Source organism: Lissotriton vulgaris, chromosome 10 (genome assembly GCF_964263255.1).
Source record: "Lissotriton vulgaris chromosome 10, aLisVul1.2, whole genome shotgun sequence".
NCBI classification, from domain to species: Eukaryota; Metazoa; Chordata; class Amphibia; order Caudata; family Salamandridae; genus Lissotriton; species Lissotriton vulgaris.
In genome coordinates, this window is record NC_141698.1 from 698,516,257 (window position 1) to 698,529,347 (window position 13,091).

Below are 13,091 nucleotides of genomic sequence, written 5' to 3' on the forward strand. Positions count from 1 at the left end.
CCTTAGTCACCCATTTTTCTTCCTTCTAACAACAAGGCAATTGACCACTCTTTGTCCCCCTTTTAGCGCTCAAGAACCTCCGAGCCCCTCCAGGACTATGAGGCACATTGTTGCTTCTTAACCAGTATGTATTATGTTTTGAGTGTTTTTAATGTTGTTTGTTAGTCTTGTCTGTTTTCCGTCAAAACAGAAACCAATTGTGGTGCATTACAGTCACGTGCACTGTTCTGTCATCAGTATGAATTTTCTGGACATGGCTTAATTATTACATTTAGTGCAACACAGTCAAGCGCACTTCTCTTTTTACAGTGTGACTGTAACATGTAGATACATTCGCCCACATCATGTTTTGCTTTAAAAAGCGGGGCTCCCCAGCCACAGACACTGCATGAAAAACGCTCAGATATACAGCATGACTAGAATGTGTAAGACATACTTGCCATTTGCATGAAATTGTATGTCATGAACAACCGTAATGTCACAAAGGAAAACAATATATTTTAAATGTATCAGGCACAGGTTCATTCTGTGATACCCCAAGTAGTGTGTGTGTAATTCTGCTTGAGCATGTTATGAACATGCACACTTATAAGAGTGAACTCACTGAGTGCTGGTGGATCTTGCCTACTCCACATGGAGTAGGATGTCTCTAATATTAATGTTGTGATATCTTCCTTTTACAGATACTACATTAGTAAATTGTATGTATTAACCGCATATGCTTATTAGTTGCAGCACAAGTATTCTTTTTTTCTTTAAGTCACTTATGGAGTGGTAGACACAGGTTGGACCCTGTGCCTGTCCTGAAGAAGAGAATTGGGGAAGCTCGAAACATGTTGACGTCCACTAGGGACACCTGACTCATTGCAACCAGGCCCCCTAGAGACTCACCCCATTTTTAATATATCAACTAGGAGCAAGAATAAAAGTTATTACACCCACTAGTTAGATATTTTTAACTCACTCCACTCCATACACACCACTGCAACACACATAGTTCCACAAAAACAGTGCTCCTACATATCTCCGCAAATCGTGGCACACCTAAACCTGCAGCGGGTTCAGATGGCCCCTATGATGAAGCATGTCACCGTGGGGAAACCATGATGAGTGAGGGAACTCAAGAAAGGACATTTTTCCTTTCCTAGTTAGATTTTTTGCCTATAACTGAGCAATTCTCTCCTGCTAGGTTCTTTATCTGAGATCTCAGAATTTGTTTGACTACATTTGCATCAAAGTCCAGGGCTGGTGGCATGGGAGCGTCCATTAATCACATATGGTTCGCTCATCCGTTGATGAAATTCTAACACACAGGAACACATAGTGCAACTTTGCATAACTTTGGAAACCTATCCAATGCATTTATCTTGGTTAGTAAATTCCAAAATAGCACTTTGGTTTGGGTTTGCATTATGAAAGTAATGCACATCCAGTGCAAAGAATTAGTAAATCTGGATCTGAGTGTGCATGTATAGCCATACATGTTGGTCAATTTATATGGTTGTATGTATTTATATTATTAAATATATTGATATGTCTGAACATCTATGCTCCTTGAGATATGGGAAGCTACCTAAGTTGTGTCAAGAGGTTATAGAAAATTGTGGTCACTTTCACTGAAGTGCTTTTAACCACCAAACCACAAAAAAGACCCTTGTTCTTCATTGTGGATAGTACTCATTTGATCACTAATGGGACTTGGTGCTAGAACTATCATTACGAGTAGTGAGCAAATTTCACACTGTCATGGTAAAAAAAATTAATAGGTAATACCTCATAAAAACTTTTTGGGGAAAATCTTTACCATTCTGGATTTTAAAGCTCAGGCAAAAGGAAACATGAATTATTTCCACACTTTTATCCTTCTTACCTGTACAATTTGGAATGGGAAGGTAATACCACACTGGGAAATTGTTATTTTCCTTTAGTGGTATTACTTCCTGGCATAACCTGCCTCCGGGTTTGCAGATTTGCCTAGCATTGTAACCAAATAGAATGCACAGCACTTAAGTCTTAAGGAGCAATCTTTCACCGCTGAAATGCTGCAGGGTACACATGTAATTTCTGCTGGAAAGCCTGGTCTCATCTTCAAGATATGTAATAGTTGGGGCATTTTGGGCCTCAGGAAAATTACCTTTAGCAAATATAAAGTCAATTTACTGTACACAGGGAAGCATTTGATGAGCACTTTCAAAAGCAAAGGTAAAGCTCCTACAATGTTTCCCATTGGCACATTTTACCTTCTTACTCTGAAAATTGATCCTCCTTTCAGTTTCTTAAGAGTACCCATCTATATTATCAGCGCAGCATTTGTGGACTATGGATGATCTTCTTTAAATCGATTAGTTATATTTAGTACAAGACATGTCCTCTGAAATTGCCTCATACTTAAGACCTATTGCCTGTGTATTTAATATTGAATTGTTATTCCCCTATGATCAGCTGTGCATTTGTGCAATATGTGATATTATGTCATGTTGCTTGTTATTATATAAAGAAGAGTTGACAACTTTCTTGGCCTTTTGGCTCTTTTAGGTCCATGTAGAGAGACTGCAGTATGAGATTTGTGGATTTCCTGAAAAAAAGGGATTCCTTAGCAAGATGCATCAGATCTTCCTTTACGAGTATGAGTGTGTCAGGTTGAGGTTTTCCCTATGATGGTGCTTTGTATCCCTCCCGGGAGGTTTTGTTATTGGGGACATTCAGCCACAATGTTGCTCATGTTAAGTTATCCATAGTTAAAGTAGGCCCCAGTTTAAGTATCTCATGTTAAACCAAAATGTTCTGTGTTTGCTGTGTATTTTTCCTTTCTCTCGTTTCAGGAACTAAACTGCAGTAGTTAATTAGAATGTATTGGCTTCTTTGAGAATTGATTATCTGTATGTCTTCAATAGAGAGTGAATAGAGAATTTCATGTATCACACTGCTATGAGATATCTCTTGAAGGGCACTCAGCAGAAAATGTCCATTGTGCGATGTCTGGGAATAGGACTGGAATTTTCTTATCATGAAATGTCAGATTTTGATTTGCTCTCTTCATGGGAACCTGAGGGTGTTGTTCTACACTGTAACGAATTGTATGATTTGATTGTGCACTGCTGAGCTAGCAAGATTCAGATACCCCTTTCCATCCTCTTTAGAGGAGACACTTCTCTGTTCCTGCTCAAAGAATTGAACTCCTGAGCAAATCTATTTCCATCTACTTGACTAAAACTTGACTTGATTCTGCCTTTAAGAGGCTGTATTTCCTGACACCACTTGCTTCACTTCTCTTACGAATTTCCTGATCTCCTCTCATGAATTTCCTAATCACCTTCTAGTTTACCCTGTTAAAGAATCTTCCCTTCATGGGAAACTGAATTTGCTCAATTTTGCTTTATGACAAATGTTAGTATTTTGCTTTTAATTTGCTCACTTCAAACTGATTTCAATTATCTAACAGAGGCATTCATATACCTGTCTATTCATCTTTGATAACCGTATATGATTTGAGTTGTAACTTTGCTAATTTGCAAATAAACCTTAATCATTTGCAAATCTACTACTCTGTCATTCATCTGGGGGCTTATGAGCTTCACTGTTATTTATAAATTGTTGATGTGTTCATGTTAAGCCTCAGTCAGGTACTAAAAGTCCAACCGCTTGAGTGCAGCTCATACTTGAGTTTGCACTAACAGTCTACATGGTGCAAATCCCCTCCGAGTTTAACATGATCTAAACAGGGAACTCAAGTGAGTGTGAGCTATTTTGCTTGTTTTCTTCATCGAGTCATTCATTGGGATGATGGGTTGAGTTTTACATCCCTCTTCTTCATGAATGTCACCCATCCATAGCAGGTGTATTTTTCATTATAAAAGTCCCCGAATGCTTCTACTATGGCAATTGGTGCGTTTTGAGACCAGAAAAAAATATTTCTCCTTTAGGCTAATTGTTTTTGTTTTTAGATTGATGAGGCCGAGGCAGATTCCCGACCAATACAATTATGCAAATACATGACCATACACATCAAGCATTGGCAAAGTTAATCGGTGGGTTTCTATACTTCTCTGTTGGTCCTCATTGTGATTTGGGCACTAGAGGAGCAGCTGGCGAGGACAGGTGGTGTGTGACACCCCGAGAGTTCTCTGTTGATGGCACCTTTCTAGGGCACAGCTGTTTACTTGGGTTTCCTTCACCCAAGAGAGCGCACAAAATAAATCGGAGCTAAGATTTTATATGCGACACTTCTCTGCATTTGACTAATACACGTGCTCTGCTTTTCTATGCACCTCAGAGTGATATTTTTACACATTATCCAAACAAAACAGCCTTTGTGGAGATCGGTCGCCCCGCCATGTACTATTTCAGATATCCTCACTGCTAAAGGATCAGCACCTCGCTTACTTTAGGGGTCTAAATGCCTGTTCTTGCCGCTGACCTTATTTGCAGTAGCTCTGCTGTCTTTGGAGCATTAGGGGCTGTCAGGCAGCGTTCTTTTACATAGCTGTCTGCTTAAGGTTTTCCTTTTGACTGCCTTTTTTTCCTGCGGCATTTCAGTCGCATAACTTCAGCAATCAATTTTGGCCCAAAGCAGTGCAAGCCTCAGTCACGGAGAAACAAGCATTCGCATGCAAGATCCTATCCCGAACACAAGGGACACGAGTCCACACAGGATTAAACAGTAGGAATCCAAGATAAATCTTTAAAAATCAGCTGCTTCACGGCGAGTAATTACCCTTTAGGGGACCTCTTACGTTTGCACCCACTCCTAAGTGCAATTATATTATTGATCCTAAAGGTCATCAATTATTTTAATAAAACGCGCTCACAATTGTAATGTCAATGAGTGCAAAAGGGTAATTAATGCATTTGTTTCTAACACAGTTTTGGCATGTATTTTATTTTATTATTATTTGCAATTATCAACCACGGTTATTATTTTTTACTAATTTTAGAAACATTTATTTTCATTTCTCTCGATGAACAGACTAGCTACTCATTGAGTCAGGTAAATACATGATTGCTTTGAGATACATCAATTGTGATTATTCGGCAAAAAATATAATTTTTAGGTACACCATATTTACAAGAAAAGCTTGTTAAATGATGTTCTGTTCTGTTATGTTAAGCACAATTTTAACCCATGAAGTATCCAGGCGTTGAGCAGGTGAGCAGGACGAGCTTATACCCAGCGGTATCTGCGATGTACCGAGAGGTAAGTTGAAATGCCTGGTTCTCAGCTTTTTGCAGAATTCGATAAGCCAAAAGGAGTTTCTTATGAGGTGGAGAAGGTCGTTCCAGGTCATGGCAACAATGTATGAAATTAAATGATCTCCAAATCTGTTTCTGTGGCTGATCGGCGTGCGTGTAAGTGATGTTTAGCTCAATTGTCTAGTGGGTTTGTAGAAATGTAGTCAGCTTTTGAGGCAGGTAGGTCCTATGTTGTGCTGACCCTTGAATGTATGTGTGAGAAGCTTGAACTGACTTTGTTTCTGGATGGAGAGCCAATGGCGCTCCCTTAGGTGTGGCTATAAGTGAGAGCTGTGAGGAAGGTTGAGGATGAGTCTGGCGGCAATGTTCTGATTGATCTGTAGTCTGTGTGTGAGGCGTGTTGGAATTTTAGTGAATAGTGAGTTGTCGTGATCTAGTCTGCTCATAACGAGAGCTTGTGTGACAGTACTTATGGTGGCTGGCGGAGCTACCAGAAGATCGTATGCAGCATTGGTAAGATGAGGAAACCTGAGAAGGTGGTGGTGTTAATCTGCGATGCCATAGTGAGTTTGTTGTCCAGGATGACTCCTACTTTTCTGGCGTGATTTGATGGGATAGGAATGGCTCCTAGTTCTCTGGGTCCCCAGGAGGAATGCCAGGGTGAGCTCTTGTTTTCAAAGAACAGCACTTCCAGCATGTCAGAGTTGAGCTTCAGGTAGTTCTCATTTATCCAGTTTGCCACAGTGGGCATGCAGTTCAAGAAGTTGTACTTGGTGGTACTGGCGCTGTCTGTCAAGGAAAGGATGAGCTGTGTGTTGTCAACGTAGGAGATAATCTTGATGTTCTTGATGTTTGCGAACTGTGTCATGTATATGTTGAAGAGCATTGGGCTGAGTGACGATGCTTGTGGGACTCTGCAGATGAGTTTCTTGGGTTACGATGTGTTTGGTTGGAACCTTATTCACTGGGTTCTGCCTAGACTTTAGTGCTGCTCCTTGTATTCTCATGTATTGTAGTCTAGAGATGAGCTTGTGGTGGGAGAGGGTGTTGATGGGGGCGGACAGATTGAGCAGGATGAGGGGTGTGATGTCTCCACTGTCGAGGGGTGGCCTGGATGTCATCTGTGGCTGCAATGAGGGATGTTTCAGTGCTGTGGTTGGAGAGTTGCTTATTGATCGATTTCTACAGAACGTTGGCTGGGAATGGTAGCAGTGAGATGGGCTGACAGTTGCTGAGTTCACTTGGGTCAGCTGATGTTTCTTAAGGAGGGGGTGACTTCTGCGTGCTACCAGCTATTTGATGAAGGTGTTGATGATTGGTGTATTGTATTGTATTGTAATTGCATTTATATAGCGCTTACTACCCCGGATGAGGCATCGAAGCACAGGCTGATTGTGGTTCCTTCAAGGTTGTAGATGAAGTGAAAGCATGGGTCCATATTGGCTCTTGAGTGGATTGACTTCTTGATTTCGGTGGTGTCTTCAAAAGTGAGTGGGTTCCAGTTGGTCAAGTGTCTGTGTTGTGTTTGTGGTGGTGGACAGTGCGCCGATGATGTCTTCAGAGTTAGGTTGAGGATTGATGTTGCTGTAGGTCTTTGATATTTTGTTGTGCGAGAAGTTAGAGAGGTCACTGTAGAGTCCTTGAAAAGGGTTAATAGTGCAAGTTGCAGCTGCAGGGTTGAAGAACTCTTTGATGATTGGGAATAGTTCTTTGCAGTCATTGGTAGAGTCTGGTTGGTTAGTTTTGAGAATCCTAGTACAATCCACCTTAGATATTTAGATCCAAGTGTGTCTGGGTGTGCTGGATCTAATTGGTATGGTGACTTGTGGTGTGCTGACGAGAAAGAGAATGATGGAGTGGTCTATCCATGTGAGCGAGGTGATGTGACCATCCATGTGAGCGAGGTGGTGTGACCTTGTCGCTGGAGGTCAATATGGGCTCCAGGGTGTGTCCTGCAGTGTGAGTTGGGTGGATGAGCTGGGAGAATCTGTTTGCAGTTTGAAGTGCATGTGTTCCATGAACGGTGTGATCATGTCTGTGGATGTTGTGCAGATGATGGTGCCCTTGTGGATGATGGCTAGGTCTCCACCTGGCTTGTGGGATTTGTCTTGGTGTGAGATCTTGTAGCCCATTGATGAGGTTCCAGATCTCGGTGGAGTGTCTGCAGAGTGAGCATCTGTTGAGAGACATGCAAGAGAGTTCAAATCAAATTGCACCGCTACCCAATAGAGTATTCCGGCGCTACAGGTTCATCAACCACTGATCTCACATGCACAACAAGAATTAAAATAATGATAATGTGGGAGTCTCTTGGTTAGATAGTTAGGACCTAGGCTATGGAAAGCTCTATGGGCTAACACCAGTTCCATGAACTTCGCTCTCTCCCGAATAGGTAGCCAATGCAGCTCATTAAGACGGACATGCATTGAGATGTTCCTCAGGATGTTAAACAGGAGCCTGATTGCAGCATTCTGCACCAACTGGATTCTCTTAAGTTTGGACAGAGTGATATGATCCCCAATCTAACACAATATAGGCCTAGGTAGTTGCACAACCTTTTACCTACATTTGTCCTACCATTGTTCTACATAACAGATCTGGTGCTTACCCTTTACCTTGTTAGGTGCTGCATACATGTTGTGTGGTTATCTCTGAACACTAGCCTCATTCATTATGCATGAGGATTCTCAGTATCACAGCAGGATTACCATTTTCTGCATAATAACCCTGTATAAGGGTCACCACTATCATCATCCTTGACTGACATGCCCACAGTACCATAACACATCTAGGTAGAACTTCTAAGGGTACCTATTGGGTATGTAAGTACCACACCTTTGCTGGGCAAACCAGAGGAGTAAAAAAGACTTCCATGCTGACACGAGACGATGAAGTCCCTGCATGCAGACACTCAAGCACGCAGTGGTCTGACATCCCTTGCCGGGTGTCCAACTCGAGACCAAGACGTGGTCCTTCGCTCTCTCACATCAGGAAATGGAGTTGGCGCTTTCCTAGGGGGATTCTTGGCTATACACCTACATACATGCTAGGTAAACTTAGGTACATCTAGTTAAGGTTTGCATCGTAGGAGGGCCCATTATTACGGTCATTATTTGTATGCCTGCTAAGGGTGGGCGTAAAATCCGTTTCACGGGCGAATTTGCGGATTTTCCACAATTTCGCGATCCGCGAATCTCGAGAAATCGCGGTAAAATCCGCGAATCAGCGGGGACGTATTTTCAGCGAAGCAAGGGTTACAGCAGCAGGTGCAAAAGTTGAACCTAATTTCTTTGTAACCTTTTACAAAAGGGTTACAAACAAATTAACTTCAACTTGGACACCTGCTGCTAATTGCTTCCTAGCGCCTCGTTGCCTACTTGCAACTATTCTCTGACCCTGCTCTGACCATTGAAGCAGAGTCAGAGAATAGTTACAAGTAGGCAACGAGGCACCTGTCCAAGGAATTAAACCTCATCAGGAAGCACTTACAGATATAAAAAAAAGGAAGAAGGGAGAGGATGGCAAATACACCCATTTTGAGTTGTCAGGAGGGGTTAAACTAAAAGAGACCTTTACAGCACAATTTTCATATGCATTTTGCTAAAAATAAAAAGCTGTATGTTCTGTAGGGGCAACTCAGGAATCTGGCCCTTCAGAGATCCGGCCTCTCTTTCTTTCTCTCGTTCTCTCTCTCCCTCTCTCTTTCCCTCTCTTTCTATCTCTTTCTATCTATCTATCTATCTATCTATCTATCTATCTATCTATCTATCTATCTATCTATCTATCTCTCTCTCCCTCTCCCATAAACGACTGCATGGGTAACTTCGCTATTCAAGCGGCTCACGAAGACGCAAAAAGCCCAGTGAACACGCAAAAAAACCTGCAAACACGCAAAAAACCAGCGAACACGCAAAAAACAAAAATCCGCAAATTCGCACAAATTCGCGAATTTTGCCGATTACGAATTCGCAAATCCGCAAATTCACGGATTGCGAATTCGCAAAATTCGCCCATGCTTAATGCCTGCATATATTCATTGTTTTAGCACCATGGTAGAATTCTGCCTTTTATTTACTCTATTGGTGCTTGTAATCGTCTATACCTGTTTCTGTCTTATGGTTGTTGTAGCACATGTATTTTATACTAGAATGACGCTGGTTCAATAAATACCTATTCAAAACGACCCCACTGTTTATTCTGTGTATCTCTCTGAGACAAAGTGGCAAGAGTGACGGGGCGAAAAATACTGTACTGTTTCCATGATCCCTGAGGGGTCAGGGTTGTCATGTTCGATAGTTGTCAGAAACTATTCACTCCTTAATAAGGTTGGGGGAGCTTCTAGTGGCATTGTGAGCTAGGTGGTCTTCAGACTGACATCCCTTGGGGGTGTCCGGAATCAGTCTGGACACCAATCCTTAGCTTATGTTGTCTAAAACACACAGATCCTATTTAGATTTGTAGGAACTACATGACAAGAGGGAGACCCTTGCATAACACATTAGCATAGTCCAGCTGAGATGTTATAAGAGAATAGACTACCATCTTCTGACATGGAGCAGGAAGCAGGAACAGAAATTTCCTCAGAAACCGAAGAAGACCAAAACCGGTCCAAACGACACTTTCCACCATTTGTTTTGAAGGACAGATTATTGTCAAACTTAACTCCGAGATTCTGAACCACTGTGGCAAGAGGGTAGGAGATGGAGTAGAGCTTGGCCAAACTTCACCACCCCATGAAGGGGTAGGGCCTCCAAAGACCAATCCTCCTGTTTTGCTAGTGTTGCACTGGAGATTACTCCAGTGCATCAGTTGAAACACCAATGACAAACACGCTTCAAATCTATTTTGGGTGATAGAGATTTTCCCGTCCCAGGTTAAGATAATCTGCATGTTGTCAGCCTAAGAGATGACCTGCACTCCAAAGGATTCCACCCACGTTGCAAAAGGAGACATGTAAACATTAAACAATTCAGTTCTCAAGGCAGAGCCCTGGTGAACCCTAAATTTAAGAGGTTTGGAGTCAGAAGTGAATGGTGGCATCCAAACAGATTGACATCAGTTCGACAATATGGAGCCTAGCCAAGCAAGTGCAATCCCACCTATCCCGATGTCCCTGAAGCGTTGCAAAAGGATAGGGAGTGAAATCATGTCAAACACCACCAAAAGATCCAGTAACAATAGGGCAGCTTACTGCCGATTGTCCACAACTAGTTTGAAAGCTTCAGAGAATGCTACTAGAGGAAAATTCAGTGCTGTATCCTGGGAAACCCCTGATTGCGATGAATGCAGCAACTAATAAGAATCTAGATACCTAGATAGTTGGACATGGATCAATTGTTCAAGGATCTTTGAAAATGCAAGGAACAGATATATCAACAAGTAGTTGGCTAGAATTGACTTGGTTTTTTTAAAAGTAGAATCAGCTTGGCTTCTTTCCAGAAACTAGGAACAATAGCCTGGCCCAGTGAATTAATTAGAATAGAGTTCAGAGTAGGTTTGATGCCATCGATGTTAGAAACTAAAATCTGAGGGGGGCAAGGGTCGTCATGTGAACCGACTTACCAGCTTTGAGAGTTTTCTTAGAATCTCCCATCAAAATGATGGTAAACGCTGTCAGAGAGCAAAGAGTGTAAGATTGAAACTGTTGACGGCTGACCCCCTGACCTATTGAAGACAATACTATTATTGACTACAGGTATATTTTGGCCCCCTAACCTATTTGAGTCAACACTGTTGTTGACTTCAGCTACATTTAAAGTCTCAACAATACCCAGAATCTTGTTCTCAAAGAAATCTGAAAAATTAAATTTGATTAGTGCTGCCAAAAGTGTCACATAGATATTGAATAAAGTGGGACTTAGTGATGACCCTTGGAGAACCCCGCAGTTGAGATAGAAAGAGGTCTGATTCAAATCCTCTGGTAGATACTGATTATTCCCTTTCTTTAGGAAATGATTTCAGAAGAATCAAGGCTTTTCCTTTGATTACTTTCTCAGTGAGACATTAATCAGGAAAAATAGTGATTCACTGTGTCGAACGCTGCAGAGAAAACCAACAGAATAAAGACAGCCTTACCTCCTTTGTCCAGGGTTGATCTAAGTTTTTCTGTGGCCACAATCAGTGCAGTTTCTGTGCTATGGCCACATCTGGTGCCGAATTAGAAAGGATCGAGGAGTTTGTTATTGTTAATAAAGTTTGATGGTTGTTGATTCATTCGTTTTTCCACTAATTTAGCAGGAAGTGGATCCCGGAAACTGGTCTATAGTTATTTGAATCAAGTGGACTAAGATTAGGCTTTTTAGTAATGGTAAAATGGGGTCCTCTTTCCATTGTTTTGGAAAATCTCCAGTTGTTAACAATGTGTTGAAGATGATAGTCAGTTGAATTCGCAATGGAGTCAGTGGCTTTTTTTTAGAAAGGCTGGGAGGCTTGGATCTTGGGAAGAGCCTGACTTTGAAGCCTTTATTACTATGCCTACTTTGTTGTTGTTAAGAGGAATGGAGGTAGAAAATAATGTGGAGTCAAGGACTTCAGGGTTTATGTCTGACATCATCAGTTTAGTGGAGTTATAAATGGAGGAACTATTAAAGATTGTTTCAAATTTCTTTAGAAAAAAGTCAGGAAATTGCAAAAATCTTGATGTATGCCTACTTGATTGGGAATGGGTGGTGTGCAAAGTTAATTTACAGTTAAAACAGCTCCTTAGCAGAGTTTTTAGCTAGTTCAATTTCTTGAGTACAAAAGTGACAGTTTTCCTTTATGATTAGAGCCTTGTATTCTTCTAGGCACTGTTTATATTTTTCTTTTTCAAAGATGTCGTAGTGTGCTCTCCATTTGTATTCTTATTTCCTGCATTTTTGTTTGGCAGTTTGTAGTTTTTCTGTAAACATTGTGCAGATATTTTTCTGTGCTGATCTTTGGCCCATTTTGCTGGTACCAAATGGAGATTGCAGAAGTAAGCTATTGGAAATAACCGCTGGCTAAGTGATCAGGGTCCTTAATTTTGGCTTGTGGATGCTCAGTTAGATGTAGCTTGAGTTTTTTGGGTTGCACCTTGTGCCAGGCTCGTAGTTGTTCCCCAGTAGTAGGTTGACTGGCATAGTTACTATGTTTCACAGTTCTGGTCTAGAACAGAATGGCACTATGGTCTGAGTATGGTAGAGTTAAGATGTTAAGAATTTTCAAAGAAGGCTATTTTGTGAAGATGCAATCTAAGGTGTGCACAGCAAAGTGGGTGAAGGAATTTACACTTTGTGTAAAATCAGAGCATGACATTAGGGTTTTAGGGACTCTGTGTCTTTATCAGTTATCAGTTTGCGATGCAACGTAAAATTTGCTAATAATGTATTTTCTAGGTAATGTATGCATTGTTCTAAGAATGCAGTGCCTCTTGAAGGAACTTATTTTTAGGTCCCAGGGACCGAAAAATGAGCATGCAGTTGTAGGCAAGTCCTTCACAGGGACGGGATGGAATGAGGCATTCAAGGAATCCCTTTAAATAATTTCAGGACCCCTCCCTTTTAAGGTGTCTATCATGTCTGAAAAAGGTGTACCCTGTGGGAATTGCAAGTACTAAGTCAGGGCTTGATGACTCATCTTCCTATGTTTCTGTCACAAAGATAATATCCAGGTTGTGCGCTTCAATGAAACCAGCTAGTTCCAGTTTATGTTTATGAGTGAGCAAGCATTAATTAAGGCATTAATCAGTCGCGGCCCGTGGAGGGAGTTTCAGGGGGCGGGGTGGGGGAGGGTTAGGGTGAGGGGTAGTAAAATCTGGAATAGGGCCAAAAAGAGTTAAGAAAACAAATAAATAAATAAAACAAATTTTGTTGTGCGCGCTGCATCGCATTTGGCAATGCAGTGCACGCAATGTCATTTGTATTATTTATTTCGTTGCTTAC